The sequence below is a fragment of the Macaca nemestrina genome, chromosome 12 (genome assembly GCF_043159975.1).
Source record: "Macaca nemestrina isolate mMacNem1 chromosome 12, mMacNem.hap1, whole genome shotgun sequence".
In the NCBI taxonomy this organism is placed as follows: Eukaryota; Metazoa; Chordata; class Mammalia; order Primates; family Cercopithecidae; genus Macaca; species Macaca nemestrina.
The window spans coordinates 122,358,059-122,385,986 of record NC_092136.1 but is presented as its reverse complement, the minus strand read 5'-3'; the positions used below and the strand labels follow the sequence as shown (position 1 = coordinate 122,385,986).

Genomic DNA, 27,928 nt, shown 5'->3' with positions numbered 1-27,928 from the left:
CCAAGAAGCTTATTCAGTTAAGGTTATGGAACTCCAGGGAGCTGCAAATTTCCACGTATGCCTGGCTCTGCAGCTTGTTGCATTGCTGTTCTGTGAGTCAGATCATGAAATCCATGGATCTGAGAGTTGGAAGGGACTTTTGAGATGGTTCAGCCCAAGGTTTTTTTTTTTCCCAAATAGGAACAGTGTGGCTGTCCGAGACCACCCTGCCTGTCAGTAGAGAGCCAGGACAGGGACTCGTGGCTTGGGATCCCTGACCCAGTGCCTTCCTCTACACCAGGTTGTCAATCACTGTTTAGGAACTTGAGGTAACATGCAGCACAAGCTTTTTTCCCTCTGGGCAGCTGACTGTGCTTGAAACCAAGTGACCTTGCATACCCTCGTGGCTATTCTCAAGGACCACCCAGTCACTCAGGCTAATACATCACTTTTCAGCAAAAAGCTTGCGGTATCATCATCAGGAAACCCAGTCAGATACTCCAGGGACCACGGTAGAGATGGAGGAGGTTAATACAAGCATGGAGAGATGCTATCTAGAAGTCATCATCATTTTCTTGTTTATGGGCAGCATTAGAGCCAAATGAAATTATGACTGTAAAATTAGTGGTAATTATGATTTATTAATACGGTACTAATAATGTTAGTAGAATTTGATGTCAATTTTGATTTGCCTAAGTCCGTCCTTCCTTCCTTCCTTCCTTCTTTCCCTTCCTTCCTTCTTTTTTCTTTTTTCTCTCTCTTTCTTTTTTTTCTGAGACCAGGTCTTACTATGTCACCCAGGCTGGAGTACAGTGACACAATCATAGCTCACTGCAGCCTTGACCTCCCAGGCTCAAGTGATCCTCCTGCCTCAGTCTCCTGAGTAGCTACGACTACAGACACATGCCACCAGGCCCAGCTAATTTTTATTTATTTTATTTTTTTTGTAGAGACGGCATCTCATTATGTTGCGCAGGCTGGTCTCAAACTCCTCCCGCCTTGGCCTCTCAAAGTGCTGGAATTATAGATATGAACCACCATGCTTGGCCCTAACCATTTTCATAGATCACCTGAATTCTCCTTGGTTTGGGTCCACCACAAATTGACCGTATGACCCTAGGACAAGGCTTCCACCTTCCTGGGCTCCAGTTTGATCACTCTTAGAGTATAGATTCCACTTCTGCCTCCCAGAAGAGGAGCTGTTAGAGAGAACGATAGAGTTTTGTCTGAAGTCGACATCTCCTGCATATATAATACATTGGCTTCAAGATTGTAATGTAATCATTAGTTAAGGTCTTTTTTTTTTTTTTTTTTTTTTTTTTTGCTGAGCAGCTCAGTGCTCTTTCTAGCTTTGACTTAACCATGCTTGTTTTTATATTCTCTGCAGGATGACAGTCTGAATTAGAGACCGGCAAAAGGGACAAGGGCTCTGTTCTGAACGGATCAGCCTGGCTGGGAATCTTAAAAATGGACCTCCACTGACCCCAGATGCCCAGGTCTGCCATTCAGAAGGCCATATTTATTGTGGGTGCCCACGTGAGAAGCAGAATTGCATAGTAGTCCCCCATATTTGGTGCACATTAAAATCACCCTAGGAGCTCTTAGAATTCCTGATGTCCAGGCTGCACTCCTTCCCATGAGACCAGAAAGTCTGGGGTGGGAGTCAGGACATGGGTTTCCTGAAGATCCAGGTGATTTCAATGTGCAGCAAGTTTGTGATTCATTGAGATGGAAGACCAGCCCCTTGCTCGTAAGCGAAGCAGAACGGTATCTTCAGCCTATCTTTTACCTCCCCTTTGGATTGATTTTATTGAAGAAGATGAAGAAGAGAGAGAGAGAAAAAAAAAAAGCTACAAAGAGCACAAGCCAGAGAAACCAAAATGAGGAAGGTGGTTAGGATTAGGGAAGGTATAAAAGAGAAGGGGGTGATGGGGGGAAACCTAGGGAGGGAAAAAAGGAAGGGGAGAACTTCACAGGGGTTTGTTGTAAAAGGGTGCTTTTGCCTTCTCAGCTAAAGGACATGTGATGCCATAGAAGGTGGTGGGAAGGATTAGGAGGGGAGCAGCATCCCTGAGCAATATGGTGGGATGTGGGTGTGGAGAGGTAAAAATATCCGTTGCTGTGGGCATCCCCTGAGGGATGTTTCTGTGCTGGAGGACTCACTCTTTGTAATTAAGAGAAGGGAATCCTTCTGCCACATTGCATAAATTCCCCAAGTGAAATTTATATGCCAGGTACAATTTATCACCATATTAGTAGATACATAAAAGTTTAAGCATTCAGTGGACTTAACTATGCCCTTCCCCAGGCACTTGTGCTGCCCAGAACTAGAGATAAAATTGCTTCTTTCTACTTGAAGGCTTAGACAACTTGAACTTGAAGCTCTTCTGCAGAGAGGCTCAGAGAGAAGGCTATGAGGTGCTCTGGTGAGATTATCTGAGGTCACACTGGCTTTCTTCATGACAGGTTCAGTGTCAATAAGAACGGGAGGCTGAGAAGCCAAGCAGTCAGCCCCCACGTCCAGGTTGGTTGCTCCCCTATGACTCACAGATGCTCTGTGCCTCCACCAGGACAGCGCTTCACCAACTCCAGTGTGGCTGCTCCCTTCTCTGTGTCCTCCCTGGACTGTAAGCCCCATGAATGTGGATATTGCTGTTCTTCTTCATTCCCCACTGACTCTCCAGCACCTACCATGCTGTAGGTGCTGATGCCACATTTGTTCAATGAATGAATACTGGTTTTCCAGCTTACCTGTAAATAAACTTAGCTGGGTTCCTAACCTTCTCAGAGCTCCAGCTATTTTTATTTTGAGATGGAGTTTCACTCTTGTTGCCCAAGCTAGAGTGCAATGGCTCGATCTCGGCTCACTGCAACCTCCACCTCCTGGGTTCAAGCGATTCTCTGGCCTCAGCCTCCCGAGTAGCTGGGATTACAGGTGACTGCCACCACGCCCAGCTAATTTTTTGTATCTTTAGTAGAGATGGGGTTTCACTATGTTGGCCAGGCTGGTCTTGAACTCCTGACCTCAGGTGATCCACCCGCCTTGGCCCCCCAGAGTGCTGGGATTACAGGTGTGAGCCACTGCGCCTGGCCTATTTTTTAATATGAAAAATGAGGATAACAATACACCCTTCATGTTGGGGGTGTGTAGTGACCATTAGAAACACTCAATGTAAAGTGCCTTTAGAGGGTCTTGCTCAAAGTGGGCACTTGGTGTGTGACCACCGTAAGCAGTTCTTGTTCCATGGGTGGAGTTCACCACCAGCCCCGTTCCCTGCAAACCTGCAGTGGTTCCCCTCCACAAGTTTCCATGCGTTCCCATGGTCTTCAGCTGAGCTTCCAAATATTTTCCTTTTAAACAAATCACAGTGGAGATATTTTGACTAAACGTGGTGTATCGTTGTGAGTTTCTCAAACATAAAAACAAGGCACAGAAGGCCAGGAGTCTAGCCACGATTTTTTCTGTGCTAACACTGCTTGTGTTTTTATAGGTTAATACCGTTCCTTCGAAAGAAAGAAAAATGTGGCCAGATGTGGTGGCTCACACCTGTAATCCTAGCACTTTGGGAGGCGGAGGCGGACGGATTACCTGAAGCCAGGAGTTCGAGACCAGCCTGGACAACATGGTGAAACCCCATCTCTACTAAAAATACAAAAATTAACCAGACGTGGTGGTGCATGCCTGTAATCCCAGCTTCTTGGGAGGCTGAGGTAGGAGAATCGCTTGAACCCAGGAGGCAGAGACTGCAGTGAGCTGAGATCATGCCATTGTACTCCAGCCTGGGCGATAGAGCAAGACTCTGTCTCAAAAAAACAAAAAAAAGGAAAAATTTTCTCTGTAATTGCAGGGTGTGTTAGATTGAACTGTGAACAGCATCATATATGACTTACACTCAAGGGGGGCGGATGGGCCCACTGCCACTTTGGTTCTGGAGCTTACTCTGGCAACAGCACGTGGAGCTGTCAGCAAAGTGTAACCACACTTTCTCAGGCTCATTATCTTGTTATGAAGATCAATTTCCTGATGGCTTCTAGGCTTGGATTTCACTTCATGTTTTCTATTAGGAAACTAACATGGCTCAGCAGAGACGTGTTCGGGGCTCATCTTTCCATCACAGCTGTTGGAAGGAGGACAGTTTCTTTCTCTAAGTCTTGGATTTGATGCCGCAAGATCTGAATTCTAGCTATGGCTTTGCACAATGATTTCCCCCAATGGGACCTCATTTTTTTCCTCTGTAAAAGAAGTTTGGACTAGAATGATTGATTTAAAATCTGTATTCCAGAACACTAAGGACTTCTCTAGAAGTTTTGAAGGACTCTATGGAGAAGAAAGTGGAAGCTAGTAAGCCCCCCTCTTCATTTCTTTGGGCAAAGCTACTCCTGTTTTATCTGCTTTACATATTACGTAGCGGCTGCTCTCTTTTTCTTTCCTTCCCTCCCTTCCTCCGTCCCTCCCTCCCTTCCCTCCTCCTTCCTTTCCTTTCTTCCTCCTTCCCTCCCTCCCTCCCTTCCTTTATTAAAAATTATGGGCTTTATAGCTAAATAAAATTTGAAAAATACTAGACTGAGAGAACCTTTGCAATTCTAATATTCTGTGATTCTGAGTTGCATTATGTTAGTATTGAGCAATATTAATGCTTAGAATATATCCAATAATTAATAAAGAACCTTGATAAGTCATCAGAGCAGAAAGCTCTTACACCTTCCTTCAGACCCTGTTTGCCACTGAACTCCTCCAGAAAAAAGGATATCCATGACTAGACATTTACATGATATACTTTCTATTGTTCTTCAAGGTACTTTTTTGTCTCTATATATTACTTTTTTCCCTCCAATTTTTTTTTAAATAAATAAACAGCTTCACCTGTAATAATGTAGAGGAACTGGGTTTTTAAAAAAATGAATTTATTGGTCACTTCATAAATCTTGGAAGAGCAAGACAAGACTCCTAGACAAAACAGTAATAAGTACCTCTGTTTCCACCTCTTTCTTATATGGGCTTGTGTTAGGGTCTCCCAAAACATGACACCTCCTTTGTTTAGTCCAAATCATAATTTGATTATTTTACTCTGAATGAGTTGAAAATGTCAGGACATCAAAATGTAGTGTCAAGAAATACTTCTGGCCGGGTGCAGTGGCTCCCTCCTGTAATCTCAGCACTTTGGGAAGCTGAGGCAGGCAGATCACTTGAGGTCAGGAGTTCAAGCCCAGCCTGGCCAACATGATGAAACTCCAACTCTACTAAAAACACAATAAATTACCTGGACGTGGTGGCAGGCGCCTGTATTCCCAGCTAGGGAGGCTGAGGCAGGAGAATCGCTTGAACCCAGGAGGTGGAGGTCGAAGTGAGCAGAGATGGCGCCACTGCACTCTAGCCCAAGTGAAAGCGTGAGACTCTGTCTCAAAAAAAAAAAAAAAGCTTCTATACTATATACATGGTTTCTGCCTTGTTTCTGAAGGTGAATGTCTTTGATCATCCATGTGGTTCAGGACTGTGGCATAAGTTCAATTTACTTGGTCTTTGAAAGCAGGTGACGGAGGGGATGGCTGCCAAACCAGGTGTTCACCTTAAGGTATTCTTTCTTTCTTTATTTTTTGAAATGGAGTCTCCTTCTGTTGTTGCCCAGGCTGGAGTGCAGTGGTGCGAGCTCTGCTTCCTGCAACCCCTACCTCCCGGATTCAAGTAGTTCTCCTGCCTCAGCTTCCCAAGTAGCTGGGATTACAGGTGCCGGCCACTATGCCTGGCTGATTCTTGTATTTTTGGTAGAGACGGGGTTTCACCATTTTGATCAGGCTGGTCTCAAACTCCTGGCCTCAAGTGATCGGCCTTCCCTGGCCTCCGAAAGTGCTGGGATTACATATGTGAGCCACCACGCCCAGCCACCTTAAAGTATTCTAACCCCTTTTACTGTCTTCCTCAGTGCAGAAGTTGCAGGATAATTGTATTATTTAAATATAAGTCTCTTACATAATTTGGAACAAATTTTATAGAGACATCCCATCCCAACTTGCTTTTTAAAAATCTCATTTGGACACTGAGAAACTTTCTCTCTATATTCTTTAATAAAATATCCAGAAAACAAATAAATATCATTTCTGGGCAAAGACGACCTTTTCATAGGAAATTTGAAAACATAGTATGTTCTTTCCTTTGCAGCAAATATACAACTTTTCTTTCGGAAAATCACACACAGATCCTTCCAGTACTCTCCTTAAGAACAACAGACAATTGTCCGAGTCTGTTCATCTTGCCCGATTCTCATGAGAACGAAGAACTGTTACCCGGTGGTATCACTTGATCTCCAAGGTTTCCCCCTTCCATGGAGACAGGGGGCGCCATAAGGGAGAGCACTGGGGAGTTAATGTAAAATCTTTTGGAAACTATGTGATTCAGGCTGAAATGGAAATCTTACCTAATTTGCACAGAAAGTCATACCAACACAATATCATAATTCTTCTGACTAAATAATTTTAGTCTTTTAACTCATCCCAAGGTCCCCAAAGAGCCATAGCAACCAAAACTTTGGTCAGGGATCTTAGTAACCAAGACAATGGGTGTCTTAGTCTGTTGGGCTGCTAGAACAAATTGCCCTGAACCGTGTAGCTTATAAACCACAGACATTTATTCCTCACAGTTCTAGAGGCTGAGACGTCCAAGATCAAGGCACTGACTGATTCAGTGCCGGGTGAAGACGTGTTTCCTGGTTCAAAGATGGTGTTTCCTCGCTGTAACCTCACATAAGAGAAAGGGGAAAGAAGCTTTTTTTTCTTTTTTTTTTGAGACAGAGTTTCGTTCTTTGTTGCCCAGGCTGGAGTGCAATGGCGTGATCTCGGCTCACCACAACCTCCTCCTGCCAGGTTCAAGTGATTCTCCTGTCTCAGCCTCCCGAGTAGCTAGGATTACAGGCATGTGCCACCACACCCGGCTAATTTTGTATTTTTAGTGGAGACAGGGTTTCTCCATGTTGGTCAGGCTGGTCTTGAGCTCCTGACCAGGTGATCTGCCTGCCTCGGCCTCCCAAAGTGCTGGGATTACAGGCGTGAGCCAATGCGCTGGGCCAAGAGCAGCTCTTTTACAAGGGTACACGAGGGCACAGTCCTCATGACCTCATCACGTCCCAAAGGCCCTGCCTTCTGAGACCATCATCTTGAGGATTCGGATTTCAACTTAGGAATTTGCAGGATGATAGGGGATACAAACATTCAGACCACAACAGTGCATAATATCTGTCAATCATCTGATTAAAACCTGTCTATAAGGTTCTTTAGGATCTGACTTAGGGGCTCTAATAAGTTCTTATGCCATTAGAGTGTTTTCAACTAAAAAGTAAAATGATCCCATGGTAAAGTGTTCAAGACGAGATTGAACTGAATTTACTAAGCAGTTAAAATATATTCAACAAACTGCAGATAAGAAAATAATTATTAATACAGTTTGCTTGTGTCATAGTGACCAAAGATGGCTTTGTGGAGGAGTGGAAATGCTTGGGCTTTGGCGACGTACAGGCTTTAGTCAGAATCCTGCCTCTGCCACTTACTACTGAATTGGGTTTGGGCACGTTTCTAAGCCTTTCTTAATGTTATTCTTTTTATTGGCATATTGGTGAAAAATAATATTTATGTGCAAAATTACTGTGAGAATAAAGCATGCCATTCTCATTCTGGTCATCGAATGTGCTCAATAACAATTACTGAACACAGCAATAGTAATGAACTGATTCTGGTCCATACCTGCTTGTCATTCATTTATACAAATACCCATTTCATTCGTGAAATTCTTATCAGGAATGACTGGGAAATAACCTGTTTTGATTCTAGTTAAGGTCTTCCGCTCCCACCTCCCCTTTTGTGGACATTCTCTGATTATCTCCTGTGTTCTCCAACAGTACCCATTTCCCTCTTACTATCACTTCTGGCATACTAATTGCAAAGGGTTCTTGGTTTTTCATCCTGAAACTGCTTCAAGTTCAAGTTCACCCCCAGATTTGCATTTCCCTAGCAGTTTCTGTTCTGATTGCATACTCTGCTTAGAAGCAAATAGGTTTGTTCCAGCTTCATGTTAATACCCCCTGAGGTTGTGAAGTGAGATTTTTAGAATGTTTGAATTTTGGCAAAGAAAGAACTTCCCAGCTGAGTAATTCCTGAGAGATTTTCATCCTACGATGATAAACCCTTTACCCCACAATTGCTTCTTATGTCTCGCTCTCAAATCTTTATTCCTCTGTCGCAGCTGTGCTTAGACATTTGAATTTCTGCCCATACATCTAAGTGCATATGAACCTTGAATTGTCCTTCTGGGAGAAAGGGTAGATTTCTCCTACTCCTTCCATTACCCTCTACTGCAGACCATATTATTTGCCTATGCAATATCCATTTACCTTTTCTTATCTGCTAATAAATCCCATTTTTGTTCACAGCAGAAATGCATCCAGCCCCAGATGAGATACTCACTTTTGCAACCTCAAGATGCTGAGAAGTGTGATAAGAAGGGAAGATAAACGAAAGTCACCTAGGTAAAGTGGTTTATGAATACTGTTATAGGAGAACTGTATGGGGAAAATGTTCTGGGCATGGATGGTATTTCAGAAAGACCCATGAGTCAGACACTCAGGGGTAGGAGAAGTAAGTGCAGAAAGAGACAATGTTAACTTGGCCGAAGCGGGGAACCTGGAGGACAGAAGAATGAAGGCCACGTTAGGGCTGTCAGGAGGGCTGGAAAGCCCAGTGCCATCAATATCTAGGCAAAGGGGTGTCTGTTGGAATTTGGGTAGTCATTCACACTCTGAACAAGAGTCAGCTTCATCTGAAACAGTGGGGACCTGACCTCCCCAAGTGTTTCACTAGGCTCCCAGCCCAACAAATTATCCAATTACCTGTCCTGTTTCACACGAACCTTTTAAAGCATTTAATTACTTTTTGTTTTTAGCAAAGTAATACATATTTGTAGTTTAAAAAAATCAAATGATTCTAAAAAGCTTGTGTCAAAAAGACCAGTCCCCACATGAAAAAGAAAAAAGGGACCAACTCCCATTTCTATCCTTCCTTCCCCAAGAGTCCTGCCTACGCCAGGGAAGAAGCTCATTGAACTCTTTCAACTGCTTTTCTATCATTCACATCCGTATTTCTTTTCTTTCTTTCTTTTTTTTTTCGAGATGGAGTCTTGCTCTGTCGCCAGGCTGGAGTGCAGTGGCAGGATCTCGGCTCACTGCAACCTCCACCTCCTGGGTTCAAGCAATTTTCCTGCCTGAGCCTCTCAAGTAGCTAGGATTACAGGTGCCCACCACCACACCTGGCTTATTATTATTATTGCATTTTTAGTAGAGATGGGGTTTCACCATGTTGGCCAGGATGGTCTCAAACTGCTGGCCTCAAGTGATCCACGTGCCTCGGCCTCCCAAAGTGTTGGAATTACAGGTGTGAGCTACTGCACCCAGCTGTCTATTACTTGATATACCACTTTTACATAGGATCCATTGATTTCCATAAATGTTTGATGAAGTCCTCTGTCAAACCTGTAGGTATGGGGTTCATACTTAAAAAAAAAAAAAACAAACAAAAAACTTTGACTCCTTCAATGGTAATTGATCTGTTCAATGATCCATTTCTTATGAAGCTAATTTAGGTAATTAATCTTTCCCAGGATGTCAACCATTTCATACAGTTTCCCAAAATTGTATGCATAGTCTTGAGCAAAGTAGTTCTATGATACCTTTAATTTCTTCTGTAAGGGTGAAGAGTTTTCTCCAATGATATTTCTTATTTTGTATATTTGTTGCTCACTTAATAAACAAATCAGGTTAGCTAAATGTTTTTGGTGGTCATGTTTTTCAAAGAACCAGGTCTTAGGTTTATTTATCAATTCTATAATTTTCCCCCATTTTATAATTTATTAATTCTTGCTTTCATTTTTTTTTATTATTATACTTTAATTTCTAGGGTACATGTGCATAACGTGCAGGTTTGTTACATATGTATACTTGTGCCATGTTGGTGTGCTGCACCCATCAACTCGTCAGCACCCATTCATTTTTTATAAATAATATCTTCTTCTGTTCCTATGTGACATTTTCATTATTGTTATTTTAAAGTGTTTTGTAATTTAGCTATAGTTTCTTCTTCGACCCAAGAATTAAGAGGATAGGTTTTTTCCCCTCATTAGTGTTTTCTGTGATTTATTTTCCCATTTCTTTTTTTCCTTATTTTGTAGTGTATCTTTATAGAGCATCTATTGGTTTCTTTTTCTTTCTTCTTTTTAATTATCAGTCATCTTTGAATGAGATAAAGTATTCCGATACCAACTGTATGGAAGATGAAGTGTGCCCTGTTTCAGGCAGGTTTTCCTTAGAACCCCATGTTGTATTCGAGTGGGTTCTTTCAATGTTAAGTTTCCATAATCAACAGATTAGCAGCTGAAAGGCTGTTTACTGAGTCTCTTCCCTCTATTTTACACAAATATTTTCAGGTTTTCTTTTTTATTTTTTGAGACGGAGTTTCGCTCTTGTCGCTCAGGCAGGAGTGCAATGATGCGATCTCGGATCACTGCAACCTCCGCCTCCTGAGTTCAAGCAATTCTCCTACCTCAGCCTCCCAAGTAGCTGGGATTACAAGCATGCTCAGCTAATTTTTGTATTTTTAGTAGAGATGGGGTTTCACCATGTTGGCCAGGCTGGTCTCGAACTCCTGACCTCAGTGATGCGCCTGCCTCGGCCTCCCAAAGTGCTGGGATTACAGGTGTGAGCCACCACGCCCGGCCTTCAGGTTTTCTTTTATTAAAAATACTTCACATTCTTTAGTTACCTTTGGATAATTTCTAAGAAGAAAAGAGGGAAATGCATCTTTAGACTATGTTATGACCAGAAGTCCTGATTTCCTTTATCATTTTAAAAAAACACAAAAAATTGGCCAGTGCTTTAGTAATTCTATTGTAATTCGTAGCTGTTTACTATGTTCTAAACACCAGGCCTAGGACTGAGAGCAAGCCAAGAAAGATTAAAACAAAGTATTTTTTATTTAATTAAATTAATTTATTTATTTGAGATGGAGTTTCGCTCTTGCTGCGCTGGCTGGAGTGCAATGGTGTGATCTCGGCTCACTGCAACCTCTGCCTCCTGGGTTCAAGTGATTCTCCTGCCTCAGCCTCCTGAGAGGCTGGGATTACAGCCATGCACCACCACGCCCAGCTAATTTTTGTATTTGTAATAGAGACGGGGTTTCACCATGTTGGCCAGGATGGGCTCAATTTCTTGACTTCATGATCCGCCCGCCTCAGGCTCCCAAAGTGGTGGGATTACAGGCGTGAGCCACCATGTCCGGACAGTATCTTTTATTTTAAGAAGCCACTAAAAGTCTAGAGGTAGAAGATGGACAGATGTTGTAATGTCGGCACAAGTCAACGCTGTGGAAGATCAGAAGAGGGAAAGAGATTGGCTCTGGTGAGGAGTTCAGAGAAGACATCTCGGAAGAAGGGATATTTGAGCCTGGCCTCCAAGGATCAGCACAATATTTGTAAGCATAGGTAGGAAAATGAAGGGAGCAGTGGAAGGCAGTAATTTTCACCCTGAACGCATATCAATATCACTTGGTGCTTAGATAACAGCCAGGGGTGCTGGTTCTGGGTAAGATGGGGTAAACATTTGTTACCCTGCGTCCCCTACTGAACATGTCTAAAACCTTGGACAGGATGCATGGAACGGCTGTTTAAGGACTCTGGAAAGTAAGTAGTGATGGGTGAATTGGGGATGAAGACTAGAATTCGAAGCACCATTGAACCTGCAGTAAATTTGCTATTTTTTTTCTTCCAGTATTCTCTGTCCTGAACCCAACACAGCCTCAAGCCCAAAAGTGAGCACAGAAGTGCAGAAAGAATTTCAGGGGAAGGGTCCTAGTTCTGGTTTGAGGAGCAGGCAACTTAACAACCAGAGAATGAAGAAATTCCCCCCTGCTTTTTTTCCTCATCTCTGTTCTCTCAAACTCCAGCCCCCAAGTAATCTTGTTTTGGAAATAGCAGCAGCAACAGGAGTTTGTAGAGCTGAAACACTGAGCAAGCAGGACTTTCTCTGGCTGGTGGAGTTGTGGTTCCATGAGGGTGAGGCAAACCCCCATTGCCTTTTTTTCCTCTCTGTTTTCTACTGTTTGCCCAAGATGTAAGCACGGCCATAGAAATACACAGTTGAGTTAGGTAATTAAACTTTTCTTTCTTTCTTTCTTTCCCTCCCTCCCTCCCTCCCTCCCTCCCTTCCTTCCTTCCTTCCTTCCTTCCTTCCTTCCTTCCTTCCTTCCTTCCTTCCTTCCTTCCTTCCTTCCTTCCTTCCTTCCTTTCCTTCTTTTCTCTTTCTCTCTCTCTTTCTTTCTCTCTGTCTCTGTCCTTCCTTCCTTCTGTCTGTTTCCCTCCCTCCCTCCCTCCCTCCCTCCCTCCCTCCCTCCCTCCCTCCCTCCCTCCCTTCCTTCCTTCCTTCCTTCCTTCCTTCCTTCCTTCCTTCCTTCCTTCCTTCCTTCCTTCCTTCCTTCCTTCCTTCCTTCCTTCCTTTCGTCTCACTCTGTCACCCAGGCTGGAGTGCAGTGGCATGATCTCGGCTGACTGCGACTTCCACCTCCCAGGTTCAAGTGATTCTCCTGCCTCAGCCTCCCAAGTAGCTTCGATTACAGGCACCCACCACCATGCCCACCTAATTTCTTGTATTTTTAGTAGGGACAGGGTTTCACCATGTTGGCCAGGCTGGTCTTGAACTCCTGACCTCAAGTGATCCACCCACCTCAGTCTCCCAAAGTGCTGGGATTACAGGCGTGAGCCACCACATCCAGCTTAAACTGCTGACTTTCTGATCAGTGACTGAGGAGAGCCCAAGAAAACCAGAAAGGACTGGAGAAATCATGGAAAGAGAAAACTTCGGAAGATGAGCCCGTGACGTTATTTATGAGGTCCTGGGCTCATCTTCTAGGCGCACATGCATACTTTTGATCCCAATTAGTATACCAAAGATTTTGAGAACTGAACTGACAGATAAGTCATTGCCCAGGTCTCAGTCACAAAGCGGCCCAAATTATACTAAAGGCTTTGAAAACAGAAATGACATAGGAACCATAGCCCACAAAGGGCAGATTAGAACTTGTGACCTGAGCCCAACTGGTTTGATTGCCTACAAAAACAAAGATGTCAACTTTCTCCACTTTATTTAAGCAAGACTCAGAGCCTGATAACATAATATCCAAAATGTCCAGGATATAATTCAGAAGTACCTGCCATATGAAGAACCAGGAAAATCTCAATGCACAAGGAAAAGACAAACAACAGATGTCAATGCTGAGATGCTGAGAACACAGATGTTTGCATTATCTGACAAAGACTTTAAAGCAGCTTTTACAAAATTGCTTTGACAGCAATCATGGACATCCTTGAAATGAATAAGAAAATAAAAACCCTCTGCAAAGAAACAGAAGACATAACAGATAGGAATTTTAGAACCAAAAAATATAATAAATGAATTTAAAAAACACTGGATGGATTCAATAGCAGAATGGCGATGGCAAATAAAAGAGACAATGAACATGAAGATGGATCAATAGAAATTATACAATATGAACAACAGAGAAAAACGTTAAAAACAAAAAGAACAGAGCTTCAGGGGCTTGTGGGACAAAAACAGTCTAACATTTACATCATTGGTGTCTTAGAAACAAAGAGAAAAAGGTATAGCTTGAAAAAAATGTTTGACTTATTAATGGCTGGAAACTTCCCAAATTTGGTGAAAGATGTAAATCTACAGATTGAAGAAACTCAGAGAGCCTCAAACACAATAAACCCAAAGAAATGCATATCCAGACACACCATGATCAAACTCCTGAAAACTAAAGACAAGAGAAAAATAATTGGACGAGTGTGGTGGCTCATGCCTGTAATCCCAGCACTTTGGGCGGCCAAGGTGGGTAGATCACTTGAGCTCAAGAGTTCAAGACCAGCCTGCCAACATGGTGAAACCCTGTCTCTACTAAAAATACCAAAAATTAGCTGGGTGTGGTGGCGGGCACCTGTAATCCCAGTTACTCAGGGGGCTGAGGCATGAGAATCGTTTGAACCCAGGACGGGGAGGTTGCAGTGAGCCAAGATAGCGCCATTGCACTCCAGCCTGGGTGATACAGTGAGACTCAGTTTCAAAAAAAAAAAAAAAAAAAAAAAAAAAAAAAAAGAAAAGAAAAGAAAAGACAAAAAAATCTTTGAAAGCAGCCAGAGAAAAACAACATATTACTGCAGAGAAACAACAATTTAAACAACTACAGATTTTTCATCAGAAACCATGGGGACAGATGGAAATGACACATTTTTAAAGTGCTGAAAGAACTGTAAACCCAGTGTTCCAAATCCAGCAAAAGTATCTTTCAGAAATGAAGATGAAGTAAAGGTATTCTCAGATAAAAAATAGAATAGAATAGAGCAGAATAGAATAGAATAGAATAGAATAGGATTCATTACCAGCAGACCCATACTAAAAGAATTGCTAAATAAAGTTTGTTAGACAGCAAAACTAAACAAAATTAAACAAGCAAATAAAAAAACCAGAAGAACTTTGGGATCATCAGAAATGAAGGAAGAGGGCCAGGCACAGTGGCTCACGCCTGTAATACCAGCACTTTAAGAGGCCAAGGTGGGCAGATCACTTGAGGCCAGGAGTTCGAGACCAGCCTGGCTAACAGGGAGAAACTCGTCTCTACTGAAAATACAAAAATTAGCGGGGCGTGGAGGTGCATGCCCGTAATCCCAGCTACTCAGGAGGCTGAGGCAGGAGAATTGCTTGAACCAGAAAGGCAGAGATTTTGGTGAGCCGAGATCGCACCGCTGCACTCCAGCCTGGGGGACAGAGCGAGACCCCATTTCGAAAAATGAAAACAAAAAAACAAAGAAATGAAGGAAGAGGAAATAGAAATGAAGAAATGACAAATATCAGGTAAGTATACGAGCGTATTCTTCTCCTTTTGAGTTCTTTACGATGTGTTGATGTGTACAAGCAAAAATCACAATATTGTTTAATGGAGTTTCAATGCATGTAAATGTAATATATAAGATAAGTATGACCCAAAGGTGTGTGTGTAAAGGGACTTATATATTAGTAAGCTTCTTTTTTTTTTTTTTTTTTTTTTTTGAGACAGGGTCTCACTCTGTCACTCAGGTTGGAGTGCAGATGTGTAATCATAGCTCACTACAACTTTGAACTCCTGGCCTGATGCAATCCTCTCACGTCAGCCTTCCAAAGGGTTGGGATTACAGGGGTGAGCCACTGCACCAGGCCTATTTTGGTAAAATTTAAACAAGAAAGGAACTTGTTAAGAGATAGACAAGTTCTAAACTAGGAGACATATTTGCAAATCATGTATCTGACAAAAGACTTGCATCCAGAATATATAAAGTACGCTCAAAACTTATCAGTAAGACAAGCAGATTAAAAAATGGGGAGAAGCTTGAACAGATGTTTCACCAGTGAGGATATATGGGTAGCAAATAAGCTCGTGAAAAGCTATTCAACATCACCATTAAGAAAATGCAAAGTAGGCATTTTCTACTTTGGTGGCTCACGCCTGTAATCCCAGCACTTTGGGAGGCCAAGTCAGGTGGATCACTTGAGGTCAGGAGTTTCAGACCAGCCTGGGCAACATGGTGAAACCCCATCTCTACTAAAAATACAAAAATCAGTGAGGCGTGGTGGCATGCACCTGTAATCCCAGCTACTCAGGAGGCTGAGGCAGGAGAATTGCTTGAACTCAGAAGTTAGCAGCTGCAGTGAGCCAAGATTCTGCCACTGCACTCCAGCCTGGGCAACAGAGCAAGACTTCGTCTCAAAAAAAAAAAAAAAAAAAAAAAGAGAAAATGCAAAGTAAAACCACAGTGACATACCTCTGCACACGTGCTAGAGAGGCTACAATTAAAATATTGAGAATACTAGGTGCTGAGAAGGATGTAGAACTATTGGAACATCTGTACGTTGCTGGTAGAAGTGAACAATGATATAACTACTCTGGAAAAAGTTTGGAAAATTATTTACCTTTAATTTTAATTTTTTTGGTAGAGAAGGGATCTCACTGTGTTTCCCAGGCTGATCTTGATCTTCTGGCCTCAAGCCTTCCTCCTACCTCTTCCTCTCAGTGCTGAGATTACAGGCCCTTAGCCACTGTGCCCTGTCTTGAAAATTTGCTGTAAATTATTACACACTCACCATATGTACCATCATTCTCACTCCTGGATATTTACCCTAGAAAAATTAAAACATGTATACACAAATCCAGTACACAAATACTTGTAGTAATTTTATTCTTCATAGTCAAACACTGGAAACTACTCACATGTCCTTCAACAGGTTTATAGATAAACTATAGTGAGTGATTACAATGGAATATTACTCAATAAGAAAAAAGAATGAACTGTTGATACAGGTAACAGGTTGTTTGCCATTCTCACACTTGAAACTTAGGCCTGCTCTGTTTCCTTTCATCTGGTATTCATGCCATTTGCACAATCTTAGATTCACTGGTGTGCACACTCCACACCTGCCTGCCTTTGCTCACGTGGTTTCTGTCTTCCAGAAATGTCCTGTTCTTACAAAATAACTCCATACTTATCTTGGATGTAGAGACTGGAACCATTCCCTAAGGAGTTCTAAGCCATGAAGGCTGGAAAATGTGCAAACTTTCTGCCACCCACGTGAGATGGGGATAATTAGAATGGGGAGAGGAGAGGAAATTTGTGCTTATGGATTCGGATGTGGACAATGGGAAGAACAGTGGAATAGAACAGAAGCCTCAGAAATAACACTACACATCTACAACCATCTGATCTTTGACAAACCTGACAGAAACAAGCAATGGGGAAAGGATTCTCTATTTAATAAATGGTGCTGGGAAAACTGGCTAGCCATATGCAGAAAACTGAAAACAGACCCCTTCCTTACACCTTATACAAAAGTTAACTCAAGATGGATTAAAGACTTCAATGTGAAACCTAACACCATAAAAACCCTAGAAGAAAACCTAGGCAATACCATTCAGGACATAGGCATGGGCAAAGACTTCATGACTAAAACACCAAAAACAATTGCAACAAAAGCCACAATTGACAAACGGGATCTAATAAAACTAAAGACCTTCCACACAGCAAAAGAAATTATCATCAGAGAGAACAAGTAGCCTAGAGAATGGGAGAAAATTTTTGCAATCTATCCATCTGACAAAGGTCTAATATCCAGAATCTACAAGGAACTTAAACAAATTTACAAGAAAAAAACAAACAACCCTATCAAAAAGTGGGCAAAGATATGAACAGACAATTCTTAAAAGAAGACATTTATGTGGCCAACAAACATATGAAAAAAGCTCATCATCACTGGTCATTTGAGAAATGTAAATTAAAATCACAATGAGATACTACCTCATGCCAGTTAGAATGGCGATCATTAAAAAATCAGGAAACAACAGATACTGGTGAGGATATGGAGATATAGGAATGCTTTTACACTGTTGGTGGGAGTGTAAATTAGTTCAAACATTGTGGAAGACAGCATGGTGATTCCTCAAGGGTCTAGAACAAGGAATACCCTTTGACCCAGCAATCCCATTACTGGGTATATACCTAAAGGATTATAAATCATTCTACTATAAAGACACATGCACACGTATGTTTATTGCAGCACTATTCACAATAGTAAGGACTTGGAACCAACCCATCAATGATGCCCATCAATGATAGACTGGATAAAGAAAATATGGCACATATACACCATGGAATACTATGCAGCCATAAAAAAGAATGAGTTCATGTCCTTTGCAGGGACATGAATGAAGCTAGAAACCATCATTCTTAGCAAACTAACCCAGGAACAGAAAACCAAACACGGCATATTCTCACTCATATGTAGGAGTTGAACAATGAGAACACATGGACACAGGGAGGGGAACATCACACACCCAGGCCTGTCAGGAGGTGGGGGGCAAGGGGAGGGAGAGCATTAGGACAAATACCTAATGCATGTGGGGCTTAAAACCTAGATGATGGATTGATAGGTGCCCCAAACCGCCATGGCACATGTATACCTATGTAACAAACCTGCATGCTCTGCACATGTATCCCAGAACTTAAAGTAAAATAAAAATTAAAAAAAGAGAGAGGTTATACATATCTCTCTGGGTGACTGAAAAAAAAAAAAAAAGATGAGATTTGGTTGGGGACACAAAGCCTAACCACATCAGAAGAGAAGAGGAGGATGCTGGAGCTGAGCTCAGTTACTCTGAAAATTTCCTTTGGCCAAGCTGAGGTGGTAGGAGGAAAAACAGTGCCTCGATATTTCCTTTTTCTGCACCTAGAGGTGTCCCCGGGTCCTTTCCTAGGCTCTCTGCTCCTGGACCAGAGGCCAAGACTAGGAAGGAATGGCAGGAAGATTTGGGACTTTTTATGCAGCCAGTCAAGTAAGGTCATTATGAGTCTCTTGCCCAAATAATAGCAGGGTCCTAGGGTAATTCTTACGTTCCTAGACGCATGAATGGTCTGCTGTGATATTAACTGGAGCAGTAAGATGGTAAGTTTGGAGAGCAAGTCCTCACATGCTGTGCATCCGGACAAGACTGTGCTTCCAGTGACTAAGGTCTATGAATATACCGAGCACGTGGTTGGGCCTGACACCCGTGTCAGGTACTGGTAGGCGCAAGCAGTAGTGTGTAATGTAGTTTTTTGAGAAGAAGATCTCAGCCACCATCAGAAGCATAAAAAAAGGGTTTTGTTTGCATTAAGCCTGGAAAGAAACAGTTCACACCACTGGGTGGCAGTATAGCGCGCCTCTTTGTTTTTCCCTAAGTGGCAATACCGTATTTTCCAGACTTACTAAGGAACCATGTTCCTCCCGGCCAGTCTATAACTACCCTTTCCTTCCTGTCCTGCGCCCTGTGTCGGAGCGTCAGGTAGGGGGGGTGTGTGTGTGTGTGTGTGTGTGTGTGTGTGTGTGTGTGTGTGTGTGTGTGTGTGTGTGTGTGTCGCCGTGTGTGTGTGTGTGTGTGTGTCGCCCTGTGTGTGTGTGTGTGTCGGAGCGTCAGGTAGGGGTGTGTGTGTGTGTGTGTGTCGCCCTGTGTGTGTGTGTCGCCCTGTGTGTGTGTGTGTGTGTGTCGCCGTGTGTGTGTGTGTGTGTCGCCCTGTGTCGGAGCTGTGTGTGTGTGTGTGTGTGTGTGTCTGTGTGTCGCCCTGTGTGTGTGTGTGTGTGTGTGTGTCGCCGTGTGTGTGTGTGTGTGTGTGTGTCGCCCTGTGTCGGAGCTACCCTTTCCTTCCTGTCCTGCGCCCTGTGTCGGAGCGTCAGCTGTGTGTGTGTGTGTGTGTGTGTGTGTGTGTGTCGCCCTGTGTCGGAGCGTCAGCTGTGTGTGTGTGTGTGTGTGTGTTCCGTCTTCTTTCCTCACATCGACTTTCTGTACCTAGGTGTTTGTTAAATCTTTCTTAATACAGATTTATAGTGAATAATAATAATTTAAAAAAACCCTACAAGCCTACACACAACACTCTTGGGGAAGTTCATTTCTAGGCTGAGATGTAAAATACTTCTGCTGAAAATATTCTTTGGGGAAAATCCTAAAGACAGGAAGGGAGACATTGTTTGAAAGATGAACTGGCGCTGCTTGCTCAGGGCAAAGGCAGAGGCAGCCGGAGGCGGCTCCAGAAGTTACCTGCAGAGCTGCCCTGCCATCTGGTGGACAAAGGGGCACCTGCAGCTTGCAAACCGAACTGCAGGGCTCCCAAGATTTTTACATTTTTATTTTTAATTTTTTCCTCACCTCACCTGGATCAAGATTTTATGAATTATAAAACAAAACGAGAGAACACTCAAACTGGCAAACAAAAACCCAATAAAATCCAGAATAGATACATAAAAATCCTGGGCTCAAGTGATCCTTCTGCCTTAGCCTCCTGAATAGCTGGGACTATAGGTGTGTACCAGTGCACTTGGCACCCAGTGTATTTTAATGGCAGTTTTTCACATCATCAGGAAAATATATCCAACAAATGGTGCTAGGACAATTGGATAATGATTTGAATAAAAGCTAAGTTTCTTTAATTCATAGCACTCACCAATAGAAATCCCATATATGTGAAAAAGTTAAAAGATTGAAAATAAATCACTAAAAAATTAGAAGGACTGGGTGCGGTGGCTCGCGCCTATAATTCCAGCACTTTGGGAGGCTGAGGTAGGAGGATTACTTGAGGCTAGGAGTTCAAGACCAGTTTGGGCAACATAGCAAGATCCCCTCTCTAAAAAAAAAAAGAAAAATTAGAAGAAAATATGAGTATTTTACTGTCATCAACACAGGTAAGACCTTTCTAGCATAAAAGGAAGGGCAGATCATAAATGCACACAAAGATGGAACTGATCTCACAAAAGTAAAAACTTATAGACATTAAGCAATTAGCATCAGAAGAGACAAACTGAGAAACATTTACAATATGTATCAGAAATACTTTAAAAACAAGCATAGTCATCAAGATTGGAAAGATCATAGCATAGACTAGAAATTGGCAAACGTTTTCTGTAAAGAACCAGATGGTCACTGTTTAGGGTTTGTGGGCTGTGCATTCTCTGTGGTGACTCCTCAGATCTGCCACTGTGGCATGAAAGTAGCCATAGGCAGCAGGTAAACAGACAGGCATAATTGTGTTCCAATAAAACCCTGTTTATAGACAGTGAAACTTGAATTTCACTTAATTCTCATGTGTCACAAAATGGTTTTCTTCTTTTGATTTTTTTCAGCTATTAAATAATGCAAAAGCCATCCTTAGCTCTGGCAGCAGGCCACTTTGGCCCACAGGCTGTAGTTTGCTGACCTCTGACGAAGACACAGATTCTGAAAGGGGCCTCTGGGTATGAGCAGGTTTGAGAGGATGGGGGCGGGGGTTGCATTTGGCCCATGACCACAACTCGTCAGAAAATAGATCAGTGAGGATTTAGGACAAAGGGCAGATTGATACTCAGTAGAGAATGTGGAGCCCCCAGATGTTTCATGGGTCTGGTCCTGCAAGCAGGCAGGATGGGTTGGAGGGGTGTTTGTTGGGACAATCTCGTAATGGAAGAGGGACTTCTCAGCCGCCATAATCACATAAATCAATTCCCCTAATAAACCCTCTTTCATCTATGTATGCGTAGGCCCTAGGAGCTTGCCCCAGAGCAGGAGAATGGAGATGGATACAAGACATGGTGTGGAGAGGGAGTTGAATGTTAAGGAAGGTTCAGAATGAAGTGAACAGAGACTCTGACTTACCTAACTGGAAGGGAGCTGGGCCCATGAACAGAAATAGGAGAAAGAGGAGGCAGCGGTGGCAGCCGATGAAGAGCTGTTATAGCCATGATTTGAAGTATCAGAAAAAACTCAGGTGGATAAATGCGAGGGAAAACTGGAGCAAGGTCAGAATAATGATCTCAAGGACACCTCAGGAATGTCTGCCACAGTCCAGAACTTTGGATGATGCCTAATATTGGAAGGAATGAGGAAGAGGAAAGCTGGTGATCTAGTTCACGGTGGCTCAGTCCTGGCTCCGTCACCAGCATCAGGAACTTTACAAGGACCAAGTCTCAGAGGAATATTATGAGAATCAAATGAAATCACAGTTGATGAAGTATTTTTTCACACTGCCGTATTCCTTATATGTGCTGGCTTGAGTTTGGATCATAATCCCGAAAGACGGTCCCGAATGCCTTAGTCCCAAATGTTGAAATCCCTAAAAATTAAAATTCATAAAATCTAAAATTTCTAGCATCTAAAATCTCCAAAATCACACTTGTGTTATGGTAGGTGGGACTATTACCCTGTTATTGTCTTTACTTGGAAATTAAGTATGGTTGAAGGAGATGCATACGAGTGCCAAGGTGACGAAGGGTGGATTTCTGAACTGGATTTTAGGTGTGAACTTGACGGGAAAAAGGAATACCTAGAAACCTGGTCAAGCATGAGTTGGGGTGTGCCTGTGAGGGTGTTTCCAGAGGAGCTTAGTGTGTGGGTCTGAGTGGATTAGGTGGGGGAAGATCTGCCATCAGTGCTGGCGGGCACCATCCAATTGGCTGTGGGCCCAGAAGGAACAAATACAGAAGGCAAATTTGTCTCTCTCTGAGAGCTGGGACGGACTTTACTGGTGCTGTCTTGGACATCAGAAGTCCAAGTTTACTGGCCTTTGGACCCAGGGACTTACACCAGGGGACCCCTGGATACTGAGACTTTCATCATTGGACCAAGAGTTACACCATTGGCTTCCCTGGTTCTGAGGCCTTTGGACTTCGATCGAGCCATGCTGCCACTGTTCCAGGGTCTCTGACTTGCAAACAGCCTGTCATAGGACTTCTCAGCCACCATAATCACATGAATGAATTCCCCTAATAAACCCTCTTTCATCTATCTATGTATATGTCCTATTACTCCTGTCTGTCTGGAGAACCCTGACTCATAGATTTGGTATTGGAGAAGATGAATATTATTCCTTCTGACCGGATTCTTCACTACACAATGAAAGAGAGCTGTGAAATTGTTTCTTTGCAAAAAGGCTGCGATAAGTTAAGTGTATGAGGCTCCTTAGTGGTGAAAGATAAAAAGCTAATTATTATTGGTGCTACAAAAGCAGAAAATTGCTTACTTGCAATGGCCAAGAATAACCAGTTTTTCAAGTGAACAGCATGTGCTTACAAAATGTGGAGGTCAGAACACTCTCCAAGTGCAAGTGCAGTGAGCATTTTGAAGATCACAGAAGTGAAAACGCAGGCAACATGTACAAGTTATTCCATCATTTTATAAGCATTTAATGACTAATGGCATTGATGGTATATAATGCCATAAATGGTATGTGGGAAAATACAGATATCAACAACTCTGAGGTATTCTGAACAGTTGCAGTCTGAATAAGAAATTTAAAAAAAAATCTTGATTAATTTTGTAGGTATTTTCTTGTTTTTTTCCTATGCTCAAGAGTGATATATGAAATAAATCTATGCTATACCTAAACGCATCTAAAATGTTTTCTTTAGGATAAGGCCCAAGAATGGCATTAGTAGATGAAAAATATCCATTTAAAAATGTATTTGGGTTGGGGGTGGTAACTCACGCCTATAATCCCAACACTTTAGGAGGCCAACATGGGCAGACTGCTTGAGCTCAGGAGTTCAAGACCACCCTGGGCAACACGGAAAAACCTCATCTCTATATTAAATTTAATTTTTTAATTAAAAAAGAAAAATGTAAAGAAAAAATTTATTTGGCAGTATATTAAAATAGGATTGAATTGAGCATCCTGTCCAAATTCCTTTGGTTTTTGTAGTGGGTAATGTAATCATTTTGACTTCCTGATTACCTCATTGCTTTATCAGTCATTCATTTATACAGGAAATATGTATCAAGTGCTTGCTCTGTGCTTGATACTGCAATCAACTAGGAATCCAAAGATGCACACACAGTACATGCTGTGGGAGCTGATGTGTTAATGACTGGGCAGATAAACCAGTTGCTATAAAAGTGTAGGCACTGTGTAACAAAGTGTTCTCTAAACACTCTAAGCCCAGGGACTAGGGAGTTCTAGCTTGTCCTGAGTCACGAGAGGGAGGGACATCTGAGATGCATCTTGATGTTTCAGTTGGTGTTAATCAAGTGGAGGGGGACAGAAACAGGAGGGCATTCCCAAGAATTAATAGTGTGTGTATGTGTAGGGATACAAAGGTGTAAATGACTATGGTACATTCAAAAAAGGGAAGCTGCTGGATATGGCTAAATTGTAGTATTTGCATATGTGTGTATGCGTGTGTGTGTGTGTGTGTGTGTGTCTTCACACAGCAAGTGGATGCTGGAAGACAAAACCTGAAAGGTAGTTTGAAGTCAGAATGGGAAGGGCCTTAGGATGCTTAGAGTCTTAGGAACCTCTGAGGGCTTTAGCTTTGAACACATTTGGCTGACATCTATATTCAGCAACCTGAATCAGGGTGTGGGTGCGTGGAACCTGATGGTTGGGCTAGGGGAGAAAAGAATAATCACTTGATGAAGATGCTTATGGCTCACAGATAAGCTCAATGAATTCTTCAACACTGTTGGAAATGGGCAAGATATTATAGTGTGTGATACTATTTTATAGATAGATAGGTAGATAGATATAAAGTAGTATCACACAATGTATCTACATTTTACATAGATATAGCATCACAGAATACAATACAATATCTATACATATGTATCTATATGTGTATAGATACATATATAGATATACATAGATTATATATAGATACACAGATATCTATACATGTATAGATACATATATAGATACAATATCTATACATATATGCACTATGCTATGTATCTCCTAGCATGAATTGTGAAGCTTAAAAGAGAAGAATCAGGGAATGTTCTGTGATTTATCATGATGTTGGGTTCATATTACCTATTAATAATGAGACAGTCAGAGTGGCCCAGGCACATGACCAAGCTGACTGAACCAATCTGACTGGACACTGGGTGGAGAGCATAAGGTCTTAAACTAAAAGACTGCAAGCACAGATTCACTTCCAGGTTCAAATTCCCCTGGGATAAGCTGGGCTATTATAGCGGGAACAGATCACAGTGTACAAACCCAGGTGTGCAAAGCATATCAAATTTCTTAATTTCCTTTAAAAAATTGCATCGGAATCAAAATAACCAATTTGCTGGCAGGAAATTAAACCTCAGTCATTATCAGAGCTCCTGTCTCCAAGAACATACAAAGGCACAAAGGTCACCTAGTGCTAAACCACTGGGGAGGCTCTTCTGGTCAATGGTTGTCAGCCACTGTCTGCTGAGTGGCCCGAGTCCATATGAATTTGTCCCTTTAGGGCCACTACCCTTCTGTGTCCATCCTACCTGTAGAACCTAGGAACATTTTCCATGACTTTAGACTTCACTGCCTGGGGTGCAGCCTCTCTTGGTTTACCACAGTGGGAACACAGTAAGGGAGGCATCCAGCACAAAGCTAGAGAATCAGAGAAGCTGTCCTGGAGGGTATACTTCTTTCTTTTTGCTTTGAGACAGAGTCTTGCTCTGTTGCTTGGGCTGGAGTGCAATGGTGTGATCTTGGCTCACTGCAACCTCCGTCCCAGAGGTTCAGGTGATTCTCTTGCCTCAGCCTCCCGAGTAGCTGGAATTATGGGTGCTTGCCACCACACCCAGCTAACTTTTTGTATTTTTGGTAGATACAGAGTTTTACCATGTAGGCCAGGCTGGTCTCGAACTCCTGACCTCAAGTGATCCACCCCCGCCTTGGCCTCCCAAAGTGCTGGGATTACAGACGTGAGCCACTGCACCTGGCCTGATGTGCTCTTTCTGACAAAGCCTTCTGCTTCATCTGTTATTTCCCTTTCTTCTGTTGAATGTTTTAGTCAATCAGCTTTCCTCTCTTCTCCCCATCCTGTCACACCTGCTTCAGTAACTGCTGGAGTGGCCTGGCTCACTCCTTTCCCTTGCTTTTTATCTTGTTAAGTCTTTCCTTAAGAGATACAAGAAACACTGAAACAATGCAACATAGGATGACCAATGGTAAAAGTGTAATGCAGGAGTTAGGAAGGGGCTTTGGCTTGGGTTCTTGTTTTTTTGGACTCTCAGCACATGATCTTCTTTTTGGTCTTAGATACTCATCTACCTAGAGGTAGATTAGGATTCTTTTTTCTTTTTCTGAGATGGAGTCTTGCTCTGTTGCCCAGGCTGGAGTGCAGTGGTGCAATCTTGGCTCACTGCAACCTCCACCTCCCGGGTTCAAATGATTCTCCTGCCTCAGGCTCCTGTCACCACACTAGGCTAATCTTTGTATTTTTAGTAGAGATGGGGTTTCATAATGTTGGCCAGGCTGGTCTTGAACTCCTGACCTCAAGTGATCTGCCTACCTTGGTCTCCCAAAGTGCTGGGTTTTCAGACATGAGCCACCGCACCCAGCCTAGATTAGGAATCTTACAGAAGGAATGCAAAGGAAAAGGAGAGAGAGAGTGGGCTATGGGAAAGGTAGATTTCACCTTTTCATTTCCTCTCTCCCCCTTGAGGCTGAGACATTCAAGAATCCCATAGTCTTTACTTCCACCAAGAGATCCAGCAAGCCTCCCCTCCTGCCTCCCCACGGCATGCTTAGATGTCACTACAGAGAGCTGGAGAGGCAGGCGGGAGAATGGCCATTCTGAGGGGACGGGCATTCAGTTTTACACATAAAGGCTAAGTGTGTTCTAAAGGACAATTTAGATTACTGTACTGAATTCAACTAAATATAGGCAGATTTTCCTTCCTACTTAACCACCGAGTAGGGGCTTGTGAGAACACTGGATAAGTAAGGCATAAAATAAACAAGCTCACATCTGAGTGTACTGATAGTAGATTTCCAGCTTCATTGCCATGCAGAGGAGGGATATGGGAGAGAGAGAAGACGTTTTAGAGGCTGTAGCATAAAGAAAAGCAGAGACAAGGAAGTCTGGGATATGTTTGGAGAATAGTGTGCAATCCGATTTGGCTAAAATGTTGGGTGTATATGAGGCATATCAGAGTGAGAGATTTGCAAACACATCAGTGGAGTTGGGGAACATCAAGGGATTAAGAACAGAGGGGTGCTGTGATAGGACACCTCCCCACATATGAGGTTGAATATTTGAACATTTCCTTCCCTTCCTTCCCTTCCTTCCTTCCTTCCTTCCTTCCTTCCTTCCTTCCTTCCTTCCTTCCTTCCTTCCTTCCTTCCTTCCCTTCCTTCCTTCCTTCCTTCCTTCCTTCCCTCCCTCCCTCCCTCCCTTTTTCTTTTCTTTCTCTTTTTTTCTTTTCTTTCTCTTTCTTTCTTCTTCTTCCTTCTCTTTCTTTCTCTTTTTTCTTTTCTTTCTTTCTTCTCCCTCCTTCTTTCTTTCTTTCATCTTTCTTCTTTCTCTTTTTCTTTCTTGCTTCTTTCTTTCTTTCCTTCCTTTCTCCTTTCTTTCTTTCCTCCTTCCTTCCTTCCCTCCCTCCTTTCTTTTTCCTTCCTTCCTTCCTTCCTTCCTTCCTTCCTTCCTTCCTTCCTTCCTTCCTTCCTTCCTTCCTTCCTTCTTTCCTTCCTTCCTTCTCTGTCTCTCTGCCTCTCGCTCTTTGTTTCTTTCCTTCCATCCTTCTTTCTTTTGGAATCTTGCTCTGCCCATCTGACGAAATCGCGCTCTGTCACCCTGGCTGGGGTGCAGTAGCAGGATCTCGGCTCACTGCAACCTTTGCTTTCTGGGTTCAAGTGATTCTCATGCCTCAGCCTCTTGAGTAGCTGGGATTACAGGCATCCACCAACATGCCTGGCTAATTTTTGTATTTTTAGTAGAGATGGGGTTTCACCATGTTGGCCAAGCAGGTCTCAAACTCCTGGCCTCAAGTGATCCTCCCCACTCAGCCCCACAAATTACTGGGATTACAGGTGTGAGCCACTGCACCCGGCCAAGGCTAATTTGCATTTGTTGACTCAGGATCCACCAGCAGGAACCTCCTAATGTATAATTTTTTAAATTCAATTAATCATTTGATTATTTGTCCTACCATTAAAAAAATTTTTATTTTATATTAGGGAGTACATTTGTTATATGGATATTACATGTGTAATGTGGGGATTGGGCTTCTAATGCACCTATCGCCCAAATATTGAATATTGTACCCAACAGGTATTTTTCAACCCTCACTTTCCTCCCAACCTCCCCTGTTTTGGAGTCCTCGGTGTCTATTATCTCCATCTTTATGTCCATGTGTACCCGTTGTTTTGTTTTTGAAACAGGTTCTCACTCTGTTGCCCATGTTGGAGTGCAGTGGCACCATCACAGCTCACTGCAGCCTCAACCTTCCAGGCTCAAGTAGTCCTCACCTCAGCCTTCTGAGTACCTGGGACTACAGGCATGCGCTACCACCCCTGGCGGATTTTTGTATTTTTTTGTAGAGACAGGGTTCCACTACGTTGCCCAGGCTG

At 42.7% G+C, this 27,928-nt stretch overlaps 1 long non-coding RNA gene across 1 annotated transcript; it reads left to right on the top strand.

The window, feature by feature from the left end:
- Positions 1–18,751: 18,751 nt before the first annotated feature.
- On the top strand, positions 18,752–24,144 carry LOC105476337 (uncharacterized). The gene is made up of 3 exons (XR_984027.3): positions 18,752–18,912; positions 20,742–20,852; positions 21,135–24,144. It is a non-coding gene; the product is annotated as an uncharacterized lncRNA (long non-coding RNA).
- Positions 24,145–27,928: the final 3,784 nt, after the last annotated feature.